This window comes from Carex rostrata, chromosome 5 (genome assembly GCF_964058835.1).
Source record: "Carex rostrata chromosome 5, lpCarRost1.2, whole genome shotgun sequence".
In the NCBI taxonomy this organism is placed as follows: domain Eukaryota; kingdom Viridiplantae; phylum Streptophyta; class Magnoliopsida; order Poales; family Cyperaceae; genus Carex; species Carex rostrata.
In genome coordinates, this window is record NC_135922.1 from 14,813,856 (window position 1) to 14,834,522 (window position 20,667).

General features: G+C 37.3%; 2 long non-coding RNA genes across 2 annotated transcripts; one reads left to right on the forward strand and one right to left on the reverse strand.

The window, feature by feature from the left end:
* Nucleotides 1-358: 358 nt before the first annotated feature.
* Nucleotides 359-18,798, reverse strand: LOC144553681 (uncharacterized). Its single transcript, XR_013511432.1, has 3 exons — nt 18,698-18,798; nt 18,417-18,618; nt 359-498 (listed from the first exon to the last, which is right to left on the reverse strand). It is a non-coding gene; the product is annotated as an uncharacterized LOC144553681 (long non-coding RNA).
* LOC144554592 (uncharacterized) lies at nt 15,444-17,587 on the forward strand. The gene is made up of 4 exons (XR_013511658.1): nt 15,444-15,582; nt 15,759-15,834; nt 16,348-16,429; nt 17,359-17,587. It is a non-coding gene; the product is annotated as an uncharacterized LOC144554592 (long non-coding RNA).
* Nucleotides 18,799-20,667: the final 1,869 nt, after the last annotated feature.

Genomic DNA, 20,667 nt, shown 5'->3' on the forward strand with positions numbered 1-20,667 from the left:
GACCAGTGTTGCAGAAGCATGGTGGGACCATGCATGGAACAGCTCCGCCCCAATTGTAATTCCTCGGCTCGTCCAAATTTTCAACCATGCTGAGATACCACAGCGGTATTCCGTCCTCGCTATTGTCAGCAAACATGGTATTCCCTAGCATGTCGAGGAGAAATCCACGGACATACCTAATCGTCAATTGTAGAATGTGAGCACTTTATTGAAAATATCAAATACGAATAGGGTTGTAAATAAAAAATACTAACCACTTCAATTGTTCGTCGGTCGCATCTGTTGGTAATTTTTTGAAGCGCTCACGGAGCACTTTTTTGGCCACAAGCATGTCGCACGTATCCTTTCCCCTCTTTTTCATTAACCCCTTGACTTCATTATCTTTAACGCCTAGCAACTAATACAGTCGGCCTTGGATACTCGCCGAGTCTATAATTCCCATTACCGGATCCCCCGTAATAGGCAAACCCCACAGACAACTCACATCCTCCAGCGTAACTTGATACATCCAAAGGGTATGGTAAAAAGCTTTATCCTCAAATACACATTCGGCTTAGATTGCAAGTATACAATCCTACCGTGTAGTATATTATCGGGTATCGAACCACAAGGAGTATGGTAAATACTATGCTTAAACTTTAAATAATAAATTTCAGAAAAGGAAGAAAGTAAAGTGCAATAAAGTAAATGGGGGGGGGGGGGGGTTCTAATGATTCCTAAGGTTGAGTTCAATACCCAAAAGAAAGGAGTTTGTGTCACACCCCAAATCCACCGGGTCTGACAGCCTGCCGCGTGTATAAATCAAGCGTCACATATACACGCAAGGCAGTGGATCTTTTATATGTATTGCCAATATCCTCATCTGCTGCGTCCGAGTGACAAACCTGAAAATAATCGGGAGCGTGGGGGTGAGAATAAATTCTCAGTGCGAATTTGCCACAGTTGAATTATTGGACTTGCAATCAAACTCTATATTCAAAAATGAAACCCAAACCAATAACAGTTCAAACAGATATATGTATAATCATAAATAACATAATACCGATGCTCGACAACAATGAATCAACCTGAAACACAGTTTACGGAATTTTCAAGATGAATTTCAAACACAACATATACTTTGGCTTAACTCGATTCATAACTCAGTTCATTAGGGCTTGTAGCAATTACAGATGTTCTTTCGAGCTGAACCTTTATCAAACCCACATCTGTAGGGTTACTGACACCTACAGATGGCCAACCGCTAGACCCTTTATCTGACACCCATCTGCAATCGCTTGGCTTAACAGTTTATTAAGGTCTGGTTCGAATCATATAAAGAAAATCCACTTTGGAATCATTCCAATAGTCGTAATATTCAATTGACCTTTCAAATGCATTAACACGTAGGAAAATGCCACCGAGCCATAGACGTTACACATGTCACCCACGATTTCCAATCACACATCTCATAACATAATCACCCTCCCTCGTCTCAACCGGTACTGGGAATATCGAGGGCCGTTCACCTAAGGCCATTTAGGATCCTGGGAATCCAAGTCAGCATACAGCCCGACTTGGCAAATTCATTGGATCCAAGTGCTTAACTTCGTAAATCCATTCACATACATTCACATACACAGCTCGTGGTGACTTTCAATCAAAATCAGATCACAATAGATCAACATAACCTATAACCATACCAGCATGCAAATCATTCAATTCAGATCAATTCGAGTTTAATTTAATTGGGCTATGCAAATGCTGTCACACCCCGTAGCAAACCTGTACAAAAATGCGACAGGGTCCCTGCCGTAAACATACAGTTTCCCGTATGCCTACAAGGCAATTACGATTCATTTACTCAATTCCCATAAATCCCAAATATATAACCCCATTCAACAAGCAATTAAACAATTCAACACAATTCTGAGAAAACAAATATAAACATAACTCCTGATTCAGTTCAAAAGATACCAATATACATCACATCATACAAAAACTACGTATATGCACATATACGTAGATAACATATCACAACCACAAAACCAAAATCTAACAGGTATCATAGAAACTCTGGTAGAAGGACAAATACCGAGGCCTAAGACTGTCGTGCCTCACCGCTCCCTACTGCACCAGAACCTGAAAAGGATAACCCAACGGGTGTGAGAATAAAATCTCAGTGCGATAATTTGCCACATACGAACCCCTGGACTTGCAATCAAACTTTATTTTCAAAAAGAAATTATCAACAACGCATTGTACATGTATAACATTATATAAACATGAATGCATACCTGACAGCAGATAATCGAATGAATTACAACACAAGAGTATTAAATCGAATTTCAAATCAACAACAATTGGGCTTAATTATTTTAATAAGTCTGGTAGCACTTACCGATGTACCACCCAGCTGTACCGCAAACCCGTCGACAACGGTAGGGTTCCAGACACCTACCGAAGGCCACCCTACTGTACAGTATATGACACCCATCGGTAGTGCTTGGCTTAACCATTTCCTAGCTTTCTAGTTACAGATCATATTCAGAAAATTCGTTAAGAATCATAATCTCAATTGACCATTCAAACGCATATCTCATCAGATCATGCATACGACATCTCACACTAGTCACTCATATTACTACCATTCACAACTAGTTTCATACTGCTCCTGCCCCAACCGGTCTGGGGACTTACACGAGCCTCAGAGACTAAAGCTTTAGAATCCTCCCAAAACCCGTGCACCAGGTTTTGCAAATTGGTCACACTTTGGTGATCCATAACATACCATTTCATCTCATTTCCAATTCCAGTGACTTTTCATCTACAATCAGATCATAATAGATCGACACAAATGTATTCAATACCAATATGCAAGTCAATCAACTTACCAAAATTCGAGTTCGATGATATTAGGGCATGAAATGCAAATGCACAATTCATATAATGCAATCAACAAGAATATTCAACATGTCAATAGAACTACAATTTAATTCTGAAAATAAAATATCAGACAAGTCCAGAAATCCCGCACCTGAGTACGCTGCTCTTAAGTAAATCTTACGTCTTAAACTCCTCGAGGTTCCGTACGCTGTTGCCTTATTGATTCTATTTAGAATATATACCATTAGGGTTTAATTAGCTTATAATTGCTATATAATTGACATTATATGATTACGATTCGATACCCCTTCGATTAGGTTTAAAAATACTCAATTATTACAAATCTGCACAGTAATTGCGGCCCATAATGGTGTTGTTGCGGCCCGCAGTACACACAGAACAGAATACAAAAATTGGTTAAGTACTGGGCTCTCTGCGGCCCGTAACCATCACAGCTCAAATTTTTGGTTAAGTATCAGATCATGTTGCGGCCCGCAGGGCTTTCTATTGCGGCCCGCAATTCACATGCAGAATTCAATTGTTTAGTTAGAACTTGTTTCGATCGATGCTCGGTTACGACTTATGGTTGCTATGCTTTGGTGCAGTTTAAAGTGTATATCTACTTGGTTCATTCAAGTTTTCGACACCATACAACCATTCAAGTTAATATCAAATTCTAATTTCATAACTCAAAGTTCGAAGGTTCGACACATATTCGGTAATTAGTTTTAAATAGCAATTCGGGTTTCAATCGAAAGAACTTAAATATTTGCATAACTTTTATACTTTCAACCCTTATAATATTTCCAAAATATAAACCCTAGTTTCAAAAACCCTAAACCCAAATTCATAAATTCAACTCAATTGTTCAAGGAATGAGGTTAATTACATGAAATCTCGAATCAAAACTCAAATACGAACTTTAAACGAAAGAATTGCAATTTAACTCGAAATCTAGGGTTCCAAATAGAATTTGAGAAATAGAGATTTATACCAAATTAATTGCTTTATTGCGTAGAGGGCTTCGTTCTGATCTCGAATCTACGGACGGTTCGATCGATCGCGAAATTTCCTTTCTCTCCCTTTCTCTCTTCCTTTCCCTTGCCCTCACCCGCTCTCCTCTTTTTTTTTTGTTTCTCACGGTACCAACATGGTACTGGACGGTACAAGAGAAGCTTATGACAAGCTTTTGGGTATTTTACAAATTAGTCCTTCAATTTTTATTTATTGCATAAGGTTATATATTTTGCACATAAAACCTCTTATTAAATTTTTTTATACTTCTTAGACCTTCCAATTTGATTATTAACATATATATATTCACTCAATTATATATATAAAATTATAAAAACTTATATATATATATATATTTATATATGTATGTTTTATTTATAGAAATTTCTTTATGTAGTTTTAAATGCAAAATTTATAATTATACCATTATATATATATTTTTTATAATATTTCTTATAGTGTTACAATTCTTCCCTCCTTAAAATAAAGTTCAGTCCGCTGAACTTGATTACGTACCTGAATTATCGAATAACTCCGGATACCTCGCTCGTATGCTTTCCTCGCTTTCCCATGTCGCTTCTTTATTCGAATGACGGCCCCATTTGACTAACACCAGTTTGATCACTTTCGTCCGCAACCTTTGTTCCTTTCGATCCAAGATTTGCATCGGTTCCTCTTGATAAGTTAAGTCATCTTGCACATGTAGATTCGAGTGATCTATGCAATGCGACGGGTCCTTCACATACCGGCGTAACTGCGATACATGGAACACTGGATGTACTCTATCCAGCACTGGTGGTAATGCCAATTCATACGCTACCGGTCCAACTCTTCGAGTAATTTGGAACGGCCCAATGTACCGGGGACTTAACTTCCCCGAAACTCCGAATCTATGCACACCTCGGACAGGTGAGACCCGTAACCACACGTGATCTCCATCCAGAAATTCCAACAGTCTTCTATGTATATCCGCATACTTTTTCTGTCTATCCTGAGCTGATTTGAGCCGATTTAACACAACTTTTGTTTTGGCCGCCACTTCTTCTAACATTTGAGGTCCTGTAGGTACATACGTACCCGCTGGTCCCCACCAGAGCGGAGTACGACACTGTTGTCCCGTTAGCGCTTCTTGCGGCGACATGCCGATACTCGAGTGATAGCTATTGTTGTATGCAAATTCAACCAAGTATAAATGATCAATCCACGAACCTCGAAATTCTAACGCACAAGCTCTGAGCATATCCTCCAGTGTTTGTATAGTCCGTTCAGATTGTCCGTCGGTTTGCGGATGGTGTGCTGTGCTAAACCTCAATCTAGTACCCATTGCCTCTTGAAAGCTTTCCCAAAAATGTGAAGTAAACCGTGGATCGCGATCTGAAATGATAGTTCTTGAACAACCGTGATACTTGAATTGATACTTCAGAAACAAGTCTGCTAACTCTCTACCGGAAATCTCAATCCGAAGTGGAATAAAATGGGCTATTTTCGTCAATCGGTCTACGATAACCCATATAGCATCATACCTTCCTACGGTCCTTGGTAGTCCGGTCACGAAATCCATCGTGATTGATTCAAACTTCTTCATCGGTATCTCCAACGGTCTCAATAATCCCGCCTTTGTCCTTCGGTCGGCTTTGACTTGCTGACACGTCTGACACTTCTCAATATAGCTCTGCACATTTCGTTTCATCTTCGGCCACCAGAAATAATTCTTTAAGTCTTGGTACATCTTCACTTCTCCGGGGTGAATAGCATACCCCGACTCATGTGCTTCCGCTAAAATCAGATCCTTTAACTCAGCATTATTCGGAACACATATGCGGTTATGAAATCTCAAAATTCCGTCTGCTTGAACTTGGAACGGTGAATCTGGATTTGATTCATAGAGTTGTCGAAAGTGTTGGCACTTTGGGTCATTGTTTTGCTCTGTTCGGATTCGCTCTAGTAACTCTGATCGGATTTCAACTGCTGCCATAATCACCGACACAACTGCCGATGTACTTGCTTCAGATCTACCTCCGATATGTTTGCCAGCTATCTCCAACGCAAATTCTCGAGAAGCCCCAACATATAAATTCATTCTTCTCATTTCTTCTAATAGATGAGTTTCGGTTGTAATGATAGATGCCAGGTTTACCTGACTCTTTCTACTCAGTGCGTCTGCTACCACATTTGCCTTTCCCGCGTGGTATTGGATATCGAGGTCATAGTCTTTCATAAGTTCTAGCCATCTCCTTTGTCTCAGATTTAATTCTCTTTGTGTAAAAACATACTTCAGACTTTGATGATCGGTGAATATACGACATTTTACTCCATATAAGTAATGCCGCCAAATTTTCAATGCAAATATTACCGCTGCTAGCTCCAAGTCATGTGTCGGATAGTTCTGCTCATGTGGTCGTAACTGCCGAGATGCGTAGGCAATCACGTGATCATCCTGCATCAATACGCACCCGAGTCCTGATCGGGATGCATCAGTGAACACAGTATACTCCTTGTCAGCTATCGGCATAGTAAGCACTGGTGCGGATACTAGTCGATTCTTTAACTCTTGGAAACTTTGATCTTGTTTAGTACCCCAATCAAATTTTATACCTTTATGTAACAATCTTGTAAGTGGAGCAGCTAATTGCGAAAATCGGGGTACAAATCTTCTGTAATATCCTGCTAACCCCAAGAAGCTTCGAATCTCCGTAACTGTCTTTGGCTTCTTCCATTCTGTCACAGCTTTAATTTTATTTGAGTCCACTGCTAACCCTTCTCCCGAGATCACATGCCCGAGAAATGCCACTTTTTCTAACCAGAACTCGCACTTCGAGAATTTCGCAAACAACTGATGTTCTCGTAGCCTTTGTAACACTATGCGCAAATGTACTTCGTGTTCTTCCCTCGACTTCGAGTAAACGAGTATGTCATCTATGAAAACCACCACTGTTGAATCTAACAAGTCGTGAAATACCCGATGCATCAAATCCATGAATGCTGCTGGAGCATTCGTTAGCCCGAACGGCATGACCAGGTATTCATAATGCCCGTACCTTGTACGGAATGCGGTCTTGTCTACATCACTCGGCCGGATCCTCAACTGATGGTACCCGGTCCGTAAATCAATCTTTGAGTAAATAGAAGAACCCTGTAGCTGATCAAATAAATCGTCAATACGAGGTAACGGGTATTTATTTTTCACGGTTACCTTATTCAGCTCCCGGTAGTCAATGCATAACCTCAGCGTCCCGTCCTTCTTTTTTACAAACAATACCGGAGCACCCCATGGCGATGTACTGGGTCTGATAAACTCGTGTTCCAACATGTCTTCTAATTGTGCTTTGAGTTCCTTTAATTCAGCTGGAGCCATTCGGTACGGGGTTTTCGAAATCGGTGTTGTCCCTGGTATCAATTCAATGCCAAACTCTATTTCCCGTTCTGGTGGTAGCCCTGCTATCTCATCGGGAAATACATCTACAAATTCAGATACTATTGGAATAGTGTTAATCTTCGGAACTTCTGTAATAGTATAAACCACGGCTGCTAAGTAAGCAGTACATCCGGACTCTATCAGCCGCCTCATTTCTACGGCCGAAATAAAAGGTATCAACCCTCCCATTTTTCTACAATTAAGTATACATGACATACCTCTTGCGGTTGAGAAATAAATCCGGCGATGCATACAATCAATTGTTGCTTCGTGCCGAGTTAACCAATCCATCCCCAATAACACATCATACCCGGCAATTTCCATTACTAACAGGTCCACTTCAAAATATCTTCCGTCTATTCTAACTTTTCGGTTTCGGCAGATCATAATGGTTTGGTTGGTGGAATTGAAAGGAGTCTGAACATTTAACACTTGACTATTCGTCTCGACGGGCCATTTACAACTCTCCACTAACGCTCTTGATACGATAGAATGACTGCACCCTGTATCTATTAAGCAGTAGGTATCATGATCCGATATAGAAATTATACCTGTCATCATATCTGTCTGGTATCCAGTTTCTTCTTCACCCTCCGGAACCACATCTGAAGTACTTGGCACCTCTCCTGCTACATCTAGAGCATGTACCGCTACTCGTCCACCCGTCCTAGCAGTACTATTGGCGCTGCCCGCTCGGCTAGTATTGCCTCCGCTTACTTGAGAACCGCTTCGTCCACGGAATGACGGTCCGCCACGTCCCATACTAGCTGATCCTCCTGCACCACTATCTCTCTGAAATCTTCCCATAGCATTCGGGCATTCATTTGCCCAATGAGCTGCACTACCGCATAAGTAACATACACCAGTACGGCGTCTGCATTCAATTTCATTATGCGTCTGGTTACAAGAACGGCACCACATAGAACCAGGCTGAAATCCCGGTCGAAATCCTGAGGTAGCTGCTGGTGCATAAGATGGTCTAGGTGTAAAAACTTGCCTTTGAGAGGGTCTAGCTGTTGACGAGCCTCCCCTTGACCTTACAACCGGCCGACTCTGATCAGCCCGTTGTTTCACATTTCGCTCTGCAAACTGTTCATTCCTTCTTTTCGCATGCATTTCTACTTGTTCAGCGTGATCCATTATCGATTGCAATTCTGTAACCATTGGAGTATCAACTATCATTGAGATGCTCCCGTCCAGTCCATCCAGATATTGTCTGTGATACCTTACTCGATCATTTTGTACATCGGTAGCATACCTGGATAATGCTAAGAACTCGTTGTTGTACTCTGCTACCGGTCGCCTATTTTGCTTCAACTCTAGAAACTTTCTTCGCAAAGCTTCTCGGTGAATATTGCTTAGAAATCTTCGAGTAAACTGTTCTTCGAACCATTCCCACGGGATCTTGACAGCTTCCCCGACATAATTCCGTCGGGCCCCATTCCACCAGAAGCGTGCATCTCCATCTAACTGTTGCTCTACTAACTCCACCATATCCTCTTCCGGTGCCCGACACAATACGAGCTTTGCATTCATTTTCTCTAGCCACTCCTCTGCTTCTGAGTACCCACCGGTGCCATCGAACTGCGATGGATTTAGTCGCATGAATGAATCATATAACTTGCGGAAATCCTCAGGTCCACCTCCTTGAGCTACCGGTGCTTCCGGTACTATATTACGCCTTTCTGCTGCTTGACGACCCCTTTCATAGGCCGCTATCAAGCGATCATCCAGTTCTTGGTTCCTATTCGGTTCTTCAACCCTTTCAGCAGCCGGCTCGATATGTACATCTGGGTTCACTCGAGGTCGTCCTCGGCCTCTACGTGTCTCCATTATTCTGTACTATACCAAAAATAACATTATAATAATGTATATTTCAAATTATTATACGAAATACCTCATTATTCGTTACGATTCCCTTATTACGTGTTACTCTCACGTATCTTATTAGACTGGTTCAGGTTGAGGCTTAACCATGCTCTGATACCACCAAAGGGAGACCTGTCACACCCCGTAGCAAACCTGTACAAAAATGCGACAGGGTCCCTGCCGTAAACATACAGTTTCCCGTATGCCTACAAGGCAATTACGATTCATTTACTCAATTCCCATAAATCCCAAATATATAACCCCATTCAACAAGCAATTAAACAATTCAACACAATTCTGAGAAAACAAATATAAACATAACTCCTGATTCAGTTCAAAAGATACCAATATACATCACATCATACAAAAACTACGTATATGCACATATACGTAGATAACATATCACAACCACAAAACCAAAATCTAACAGGTATCATAGAAACTCTGGTAGAAGGACAAATACCGAGGCCTAAGACTGTCGTGCCTCACCGCTCCCTACTGCACCAGAACCTGAAAAGGATAACCCAACGGGTGTGAGAATAAAATCTCAGTGCGATAATTTGCCACATACGAACCCCTGGACTTGCAATCAAACTTTATTTTCAAAAAGAAATTATCAACAACGCATTGTACATGTATAACATTATATAAACATGAATGCATACCTGACAGCAGATAATCGAATGAATTACAACACAAGAGTATTAAATCGAATTTCAAATCAACAACAATTGGGCTTAATTATTTTAATAAGTCTGGTAGCACTTACCGATGTACCACCCAGCTGTACCGCAAACCCGTCGACAACGGTAGGGTTCCAGACACCTACCGAAGGCCACCCTACTGTACAGTATATGACACCCATCGGTAGTGCTTGGCTTAACCATTTCCTAGCTTTCTAGTTACAGATCATATTCAGAAAATTCGTTAAGAATCATAATCTCAATTGACCATTCAAACGCATATCTCATCAGATCATGCATACGACATCTCACACTAGTCACTCATATTACTACCATTCACAACTAGTTTCATACTGCTCCTGCCCCAACCGGTCTGGGGACTTACACGAGCCTCAGAGACTAAAGCTTTAGAATCCTCCCAAAACCCGTGCACCAGGTTTTGCAAATTGGTCACACTTTGGTGATCCATAACATACCATTTCATCTCATTTCCAATTCCAGTGACTTTTCATCTACAATCAGATCATAATAGATCGACACAAATGTATTCAATACCAATATGCAAGTCAATCAACTTACCAAAATTCGAGTTCGATGATATTAGGGCATGAAATGCAAATGCACAATTCATATAATGCAATCAACAAGAATATTCAACATGTCAATAGAACTACAATTTAATTCTGAAAATAAAATATCAGACAAGTCCAGAAATCCCGCACCTGAGTACGCTGCTCTTAAGTAAATCTTACGTCTTAAACTCCTCGAGGTTCCGTACGCTGTTGCCTTATTGATTCTATTTAGAATATATACCATTAGGGTTTAATTAGCTTATAATTGCTATATAATTGACATTATATGATTACGATTCGATACCCCTTCGATTAGGTTTAAAAATACTCAATTATTACAAATCTGCACAGTAATTGCGGCCCATAATGGTGTTGTTGCGGCCCGCAGTACACACAGAACAGAATACAAAAATTGGTTAAGTACTGGGCTCTCTGCGGCCCGTAACCATCACAGCTCAAATTTTTGGTTAAGTATCAGATCATGTTGCGGCCCGCAGGGCTTTCTATTGCGGCCCGCAATTCACATGCAGAATTCAATTGTTTAGTTAGAACTTGTTTCGATCGATGCTCGGTTACGACTTATGGTTGCTATGCTTTGGTGCAGTTTAAAGTGTATATCTACTTGGTTCATTCAAGTTTTCGACACCATACAACCATTCAAGTTAATATCAAATTCTAATTTCATAACTCAAAGTTCGAAGGTTCGACACATATTCGGTAATTAGTTTTAAATAGCAATTCGGGTTTCAATCGAAAGAACTTAAATATTTGCATAACTTTTATACTTTCAACCCTTATAATATTTCCAAAATATAAACCCTAGTTTCAAAAACCCTAAACCCAAATTCATAAATTCAACTCAATTGTTCAAGGAATGAGGTTAATTACATGAAATCTCGAATCAAAACTCAAATACGAACTTTAAACGAAAGAATTGCAATTTAACTCGAAATCTAGGGTTCCAAATAGAATTTGAGAAATAGAGATTTATACCAAATTAATTGCTTTATTGCGTAGAGGGCTTCGTTCTGATCTCGAATCTACGGACGGTTCGATCGATCGCGAAATTTCCTTTCTCTCCCTTTCTCTCTTCCTTTCCCTTGCCCTCACCCGCTCTCCTCTTTTTTTTTTTGTTTCTCACGGTACCAACATGGTACTGGACGGTACAAGAGAAGCTTATGACAAGCTTTTGGGTATTTTACAAATTAGTCCTTCAATTTTTATTTATTGCATAAGGTTATATATTTTGCACATAAAACCTCTTATTAAATTTTTTTATACTTCTTAGACCTTCCAATTTGATTATTAACATATATATATTCACTCAATTATATATATAAAATTATAAAAACTTATATATATATATATATTTATATATGTATGTTTTATTTATAGAAATTTCTTTATGTAGTTTTAAATGCAAAATTTATAATTATACCATTATATATATTTTTTTTATAATATTTCTTATAGTGTTACAAATGCTCTACGCAATTCAGTGATGCAATCAATGATATTCAACATGACAAACAAAAACACAGTTTAATTCCTGAAAATAAAGTATCAAACAAGTCCAAGAATCCCGCACCTGATTATGACGAGCGTACCGCTTAATTTAAGGATCAGACGTCTCGAATCACCTCGCGATATCTTGCTCGACCGAGGCTACACCTATATTATACGTATACTTAATTTAAATCATTGTTCGACAATTTATCTGCGTACTTGAGTGATATTATTTTCTTTATACTTTCCTTATCATAATCTTATTTAAAAGCTAAATCAAATTTCAGTTTCTTTTACATTCTAGCATTGGACCCAAGTATGCACAAATATATATATATATATATATATATATATATATATATATCATGTCGTTAATCAAACCAATTCAAAGGCAAAGTTATTTAAACTATTTCATTTTAATTCAAGTATAGCCCAACAATAAAGTCACGGCCATCATTCCATATAAATTCACATCTTTTTCATATTGGTCCTCAATCAATATAAATTTCCCACCATGGCGTCTGCTTTGCAATTATACCGCTTTACTCTAAACATTTGCAATTCGATCCTAGTAATTTTTAAAATCATCACATCTACTTACTTTAATTAAAGGACCAAATTTTAGCAAAGGTTTAAGCCTCTAATTAACAATTCACAATTTACTCCAATTCCATTATTTTAATTCTCAAAGCCGAAATCCAATTCTATTTACACATACACATCATGTCATATTCATTTCAATATTTTAGCCCCTTTAATTCATACAAATCACTATGGTCATACATTTTACAATTCCGACCCTTAATAAAAATCATTTGCAACATAGCCCCTTATACTTAATTTATTCGAGCAATTCGATCGAGTCGGGAAAATCAACAACCCGTCCTTCGATAATTAGTCAATTCAAGTGCTACGACATTAATCGATTCATCAAAACACAAATCAAGAATTTTAGAAATTAACCGAAAAAGAAAAGGTCGAAACAAGGGATCGGTTCCGAGGGTTTCGTCTCGCCTTGCGGCCATCTTACTCGAGCACAAGCGAGCACCATAGCAACACCAAGCCATCACCATCACGGCACCAAGCCAACACCGGGGCAGCACCCCGCCTAAACCCTAGTTTCTAGGGTTTCACGGGAGAGGAGGGGAGGCGGGAAAAGAGGAGGAGGGGCAGGGGCTTCGGGCGGGTCTGGTGGGTCAGACCGAGAAGGAAAGAGAGGAGAGAGTGGGGGCGGCGGCTGCTGGCCGTGGCAGCGGCGGAAGGGGAGGGGCGGGGCCCTGTTTTCGGTGTAGAAGAGAGGGGAGGGGGCGGGTTTGGGGTTGTCACGGCAGAGAGGAAGAGAGGAGAGCAAGGGGAGCGGTTTCGGTGGGTTCGCCGGCGATGGGAGAGGGGAGGGCGGAGCCCCCCTGGGGTTGGCGCTGAAGAGAGGAAGGGGCGGACAGGGGGGGGGTTTCTGTTTCTGTCACGTAGAGGGAGGGAGAGGAGAGAAAGAGAGAAGGGAGAGGGGGATTAAATGGACTGCTTTAAGATTCGTGCAGGGTTGTAATCCAAAGGCCAAAACAATTCAAAGTATAATATAATTCATGAATTTGAATTTTAAAGGTTAGGATGATCTACCTATTTGTGTTAAATCGAATCGAACGGTTCAGACAATTCTGATTTTTAATATATGGTCTCAATTGGTTATTTTAAGACATTCTATGTTACAAAAATTAGAATCAAGTCTCGTAAAATTTATCATATATTCGTTACAATATTTCAGGTGTTAAATTCTAAATTTCAGATTCGAATAAATCGATTCCCTTTATATAAATTTTATATATTCCATTAAATCTCTAAAATTCCTAAATGAACTAATTTTATAAATTCAAAAATCCAATTGTACGAATAATTTCGTATAATCATGCTTTTATTTGGAATTCAATTTATTTATTTATTTACACGAATCTAATTAAATCAATTTCTTCTTTTATGAAAATTAAAAGGAATTGTAACAGATTTTCTAAGTTTCTAATTTACCGAATAATTATAATTTTATTCCTAGTGCTATACTTTATTTTATTTCTAAATCTCTAAATTTTATTATACATAATTTCATACATTATTTATATTACAAAATTTTAGTTTCGTTTTAGTCGGTCAGAAAATTTCTGAACGATCGTTATGTTAATTAAACTTTTTATTTAAGCAAATTGATCGATTTATCAATTTAATCAAGTTTTAAAATTTCGGAATGTAACAGTTTGAAACAATAATTGTAAATAAAAGTAAAAGAAAGGAATTGGTTTGCTTTCAAGATTTAGAGATCTAGGGGTCTTTGGTCTACAATCCCTTGCTAACTCTATTTATTCGGTATTTGTTTGAATTCATGTATGATTTGACGAGGTTTCTAACCTAATATGTTATTTAGGGTTACTTTCGTAAATTAATAACGTGCCTAGGTAATTCGGACTTCTTGATTAGGTCTCTCACCCTAGCTACCAAGACCATAAGCTCTTGTTAGTCTCTCCTCTCCTCAAATATTTGTACTTCTCAATTAAGTCCATCATACCAATACCCGATTCGATTTGAGATGTCCTAATTAGGGTTTGACTTCACGGTTAGGTCCTTCACCAAGTTCCTAACCTTAATTTCTGTAGTTCCGGCTTAGATTAAATTGGTTACAATCTTAATCTAAACCTAGAGTATTTGCATTCATAATTTGATACTATCCTATTGATCACAGTCAATTTTGGTTCTTTCGAATCCAAAACGGTATACTACAATTCAAGTACTAACTATGTAATTAACACAAATGATTAAATCACAGAAATTAACAATCAAATCCCATAAAATAATCATAATAAAAACAAATAACCAAATAAAATAGAATTAAACAAGTTCATGCATTGACCTAAACCCCTAGAGAGAGAACTACTCTCTCTTAGAGAGATCCATTACAAAAAGTTGACAAAGTAAGAAGAAATAAAATAAAAGAAGTAATTACACCCTTTAACAAATCAGAAACCTCTATCTTGTCGAATCTTGCTCAGGAAACCCTTCTTCTCCTTGCTTGAAAGCTTTCCTTACTTCAGAATCTATTGCTAAGTCTTGTGTGTGTGTAGAGAGAGAATGAGATAATGAATGTTTCCAATGGGAAATAACCCCTCCTTTTATAGCCAAAGTGTTACGTTAAGAAAATTTTTATAATAGAAAAATAATAATAATAATGAGAATGTTTAAAACATAATAAAAAAAAAATATATATATATTTTGTTGTTGAACTAGGAGTTGAAGATTAAAACAATTATAACATAACATTAGTCTGAAATTTCGAAACAGTCAGACTTAATCAAATCTTGAAATTTATACCTTACATAAATTAAAGATTTATTAAGAAATATGGAGATTTTTATATACATATCTATATATGTATATTCTTCTTTTAGTAATATCAAACAAGTGGAGGGTCTATTTTGAAAAATGTCCAAAATGCATGTAAACAATTCAACCCTCTCTCTCCCTTCGTTGCTCCCTTGTGTGTTTGCTGCCAAAAGAAAGAGAAGGAGAGATCATCTCTTCTCTCTCAAAAATCCACCAAGAAACCTTGAGAAATTGAAGAAAAGAATGGAAATTGTTGAGAATCTCTCATTCTAGTGGCCATCTAGCTTCCCCATTGGTACTCCCTTTCTCTCCTCTCTCATCAAAAATCTGAATTTTATCTCTATTGCTAGGGTTTTGCTCAAATTTGAAATGTTTGTATAAATGATGAGTAATCTATCTCCATTATGCTTCTAGGTTGTTAATTTAGTGATTCTCTTCTCAATTCTATCTTAATCTTGATTTTCTATCTAGGGTTTGGTTCAAATCCGAAAATTAGAGAAATATTTTGATTTGTCTAGTCTAATCCAACAAACAAAGGTGTTGATTGGTAAGTTCTTCTCTCACTCTCTTAATATCTGAAATTAATTTGGTGTTGATCTCTTTTCTTTGTTCCCTCTTTTGTGTATGATGATAGTTAAACAAAGTCATAATATTTTTGAGGAAGTGCTAATATTGTCTCTGAAAGGCTTAATATTTATTGAGTATGGTGATAGTTAAACAAAGTCATAATATTTTTGAGGAAGTGCTAATATTATCTCTGAAAGGCTTAATATTTATTGAGTATGGTGATAATTAAACAAAGTCATAATATTTTTGAGGAAGTGCTAATATTGTCTCCGAAAGGCTTAATATTTATTGTGTATGGTGATAATTAAACAAAGTCATAATATTTTGATGAAGTGCTAATATTGTCTCCGAAAGGCTTAATATTTATTGAGAAAGGGTTGATCACTTATTCCAAAATGGATTATCTTAAGGAAAGTATATAGGAAATAATATCACTCAAGTAAGCATATCAATCGTCGAACAAATATTGAATTAAGTATATATGTTAATATAGGTGTAGGCTCGGTTGAGCAAGATTTTGCGGGATCTTTCGAGACGTCCGAACTATAAGTGCGAGATACGCTTTTCATAATCAGGTGCGGGGTTTCTGGACTTGTTTGATATTTTATATTCAGAATTAAACTGTGTCTCGATTGACATGTTGATTATTGATTGAATTGCATTATCGGATTGTGTTGCATATGCATTGCATTGCCCAAATAAAGTGAAACTTGAATTGTTTTATCTGATTGATTTGCATGCTGGTATGGTTATTAATTGTGTTGATCTGAATGATCTGATTTTGGAATTAAAGTCACCGTGCTTCATATCACCATTGGTTGGTGGATATGGTATTATTGTTATCCACCGTGATGACGTTACCCAGGGGGTGAAATCGGATTTGTCAAAGTCTCTGCAGAGACTTTGATGCCCAGTGTTCTAAAGCTTTAGATCGTCTGGCCCTCGGCAGTTCCCAGTACCGGTTGGGACGAGGGGTAAGTGACTTTGTATTATGATTGTGGTTATATGTGACTTGTGCATCAGAGGCATTACCCAGGGGGTAATGCATTTGGATGGTCAATTTGCTTTATATGGATTTTCTGGATGTGAATTGAAACCAGACTTTTAATTAAACGGTTAGGCCTGTAACTACAGATGAGTGTCATGAGAAAAGGTTTTACCTGGCGCAGCCGTCTGTAGGTGTCTGTAACCCTACAGATGAGAGGGAACGAATTGGGGTCCAGATTGGTGGAACATTTGTAGTTACTACCAGATATTCTGAAACTGAGTTAAACCAAATATTGTGTGATTGAATTTCATCTTGACAATTCTGAATTGTGATTTCATTTGGATGTATGTTGTTGGATTTATGCATTCTTGTTTATATATGGTTATAAACTGATAGGAGCTTTATTTGTGTTTTATTTTTGAATATAATCTGTGATTGCAAGTCCAGGAACGATTTGTGGCAATTTATCGCACTGAGAATTTATTTCTCATCCCCTCTTTTGGGTAAATTTTTCAGGTGCTGGTTCGGCTGATCCGGGAGAGGCACGAGGTCGGTAGGCCCTGGTTTCACCGCTGCCTAGCTTGTCTGGTATTGTGACATTAGAGATTATGTATATAGTTATGTTTTGGTTATATATATATATTCTCTATGTCATTTTGTGATGCGTATCCATCGAGATACGGGTTTTGTATACTGTAACCTGACCAGCTGGGATTTGTGATCTGTTTATGTTATTTATTGGTTTTGTTTGCGCGTTATGTTTTACTTTCTATCATATCGTAATTGCCTAGTAGGTATACGGGCAACCGTATGCCTACGGCAGGAGCATCTGTCATGCCTCGTGGGCCTCGGGGTGTGACACAAAGACTATGCCCAATCAAGAGGCATAGTTGTGGGGTGAGTGGGGGCTATTTTTGGATTGTTTCCCAGGATGCCTTGTCCACATTTGGCTGTCAAAACGCGTCCATGATGCGCCAAAAATAGAAAAACTGTCAAAAACGTGCAATTTTGGCTTTCTGCGGGTCCAGTGCGGATGGCCTCATCCGCACAACGTGTGATCTCACCCGCACTGACGCTAAGTTTCCTTATTTAACTTCTGCGAATTTTCTGAGTGCGGGTGGAACTGCGGATGGATGACCCGCACTGCGTGTGGATACTGCTTTTCTGAAATTTCTAAAATCGGCTAAGTATTGAGTGCGGTTGGGCTCATCCGCAGTGCGGGTGGAACTGCGTCCGCACTAGGCTCGGGAAAAATTCCTGCACAGCGCTTGGATGTTGGAAATGCGGCTAAGTACCCAGTGCGGCTGCACTGATCAGCAGTGCGTGTGGTTGATCCGCACTGAGAGGTATTTTCGCCATTTTTCATCATTTCCTGTAATGAAAAGCCAAATAACCGCAGTAACTTGATTCCAAGTGTATTTTAATCACTTTATATTATAAATACAAGATATTTGATGTTGTTTTATGATAAAATCTAGATCAAATGTGTATATAATTTATGCTTATCATAACTGTAATTTATTTGACTTGTCAGTAAAGAATTAAAAAATATATATATTTGAATTAGTTAATACCTGTCATCTCTCCGAAGGGAAGATGAAAAGTGTGCGTCTCCGGACGCCACCGCTCGACAAGTCCGTGAATGAGGGCCGCATCAAGGGCGATATCGGACAATGTCGCAATCTGATATAAGCCCATTTGAATTAAAAACGGTGCGTACTTCTTGTTATATTTGCATTTGTGCCGATAGTGTCTCACGGTTAAAATATATGTACTCTAAAGTAGGGAAAAAATTAATTACAATATAATTTGATTACTTACTGAGTTATGAAAAACGAAATAAGTAAATGCTTACCTCCTTAGACGCCTCAAATACCCTATGATTGCCGTGAGCTATCCACAACAAGGGGCTAAATTTATGCTTAAGTACTTCGTCTGCCATACTACAAAATTCGAACAATATTGTAAGTCATCTTTAATTTTTCTATATTATTCTAGATCATTTTGGTATTTTCTAAATTATTGTAGACCATTTTGGTATTTTCTAAATTATTTTACACCATTTTGTTATTAATCAAATAATTTTCTAAATTAATAGTTCAATTTTCTGGACCATTTTGTTATTTTCTAAATTATTCTGGACCATTTTGATATTTTCTAAATTATTCTACACCATTTTGGTATTTTCTAAATTATTCTACACATTTTGCTATATTCTAAATTATTATAGACCATTTTGGTATTTTCTAAATTAATAAGACAATATTCTAAACCATTTAAAATGAACTAATTAATTATATTATAAATTAAAATTAAAAAACCTGAATCGAAGAGCCGATCGATCAGACAGTCAGAGCTCCGAAAGGGACCCAAAAAGAAAAGAGATTCCTAAAAAAATTCTAAACTAATCGAACAATTTTCTACATTAATAAGGTAATTTTCTAGACCATTTGGTATTTTCTAAACTATTCTCGACCATTTTGGTATTTTCTAAATTATTCTAGACTATTTTGGTATTTTCTAAACTATTGTAGACTATTTTAGTATTTTCTAAACTATTCTAGACCATTTTTGGTGTTTTCTAAATTATTCTATACTATTTTGGTATTTGATAAATTATTCTAGACCATTTGGTATTTTCTAAACTATTCTAGACCATTTTGGTATTTTCTAAATTATTCTACAAAATTTTGATATTTTCTAAATTATTCTAAACTATTTTGGTATTTTCTAAATTATTCTACACCATTTTGGTATTTTCTAAATTATTCTAGACCATTTTGGTATTTTCTAAATTATTCTACACCATTTTGGTATTTTCTAAATTATTCTACACCATTTTGGTATTTTCTAAATTATTCTAGACCATTTTGGTATTTTCTAAATTATTCTACACCATTTTGGTATTTTCTAAATTATTCTACACAATTTTCTAAATTTCTAAATTATTTGGACATTATTCTAAACCATTTAAAATTAAATAATTAAATAAATTATAAATACAAATTAAAAAAAAAATTACCTTGAAAGTGAAGGGGAGGAGGGAGCCGTGGGGCAGAAGGACCACCCTGGGGTCCTTATGTAGGGTAATCCCGAGTCCGGAAAATTTTTTTCCGGATTCTAAAACCGGAAATTTTTTTTTCGGTATTAGAATTGAGATTCCGGAAATTTTTTTTCCGGTTTGGATATTTTTAGAAAAGAGAGACGAAACGGATATTTTTGAAATTTAATTTAACCTTTGGATATAAATAAAAAAATCGGACCATAGCCTTACTCTATCTTAAATGCAAGTTTAATTTCTATACTAATATGAGAACTACATCTCGTATAGTTATTCATATTATTCCGAACAAAATATCATAAATTTTTTATCCAATATATATTACGAAATATAAAAACTTTTGTCTTGAGCGGGAATGAAAGCGTATAGAGGAAAAGGAATGCTAAGCATCTCCATAAATTGAAAAGTATTTTTGTCATTTAATTTTTTTTATTTTAAAAAAAAATTGTACTATTAAAATTATACAATATTTATTTATCCAGTTTCTTATCTTAGTTTTAAAGTTCCACCATATCTTTAGGCCTTAATTAGCTCACTGAGAAGGGAATTATTTACTTTTCTTGTTATTCATGATGAATCAATCAATGATTTATACATGCTCCTAAACCTAGTACTATGAACCTATTGGGCCTATATTGAATACAACATTCCATAGTGCATCCCTTTTCTTTTTCTTCTTTTTCCTTTTGTATCATTCGGACTCGGACCTTATTGTGAGCACTGACTACTGAGCAGCGACCCTTCTTCACTAATTCAGGGCACCT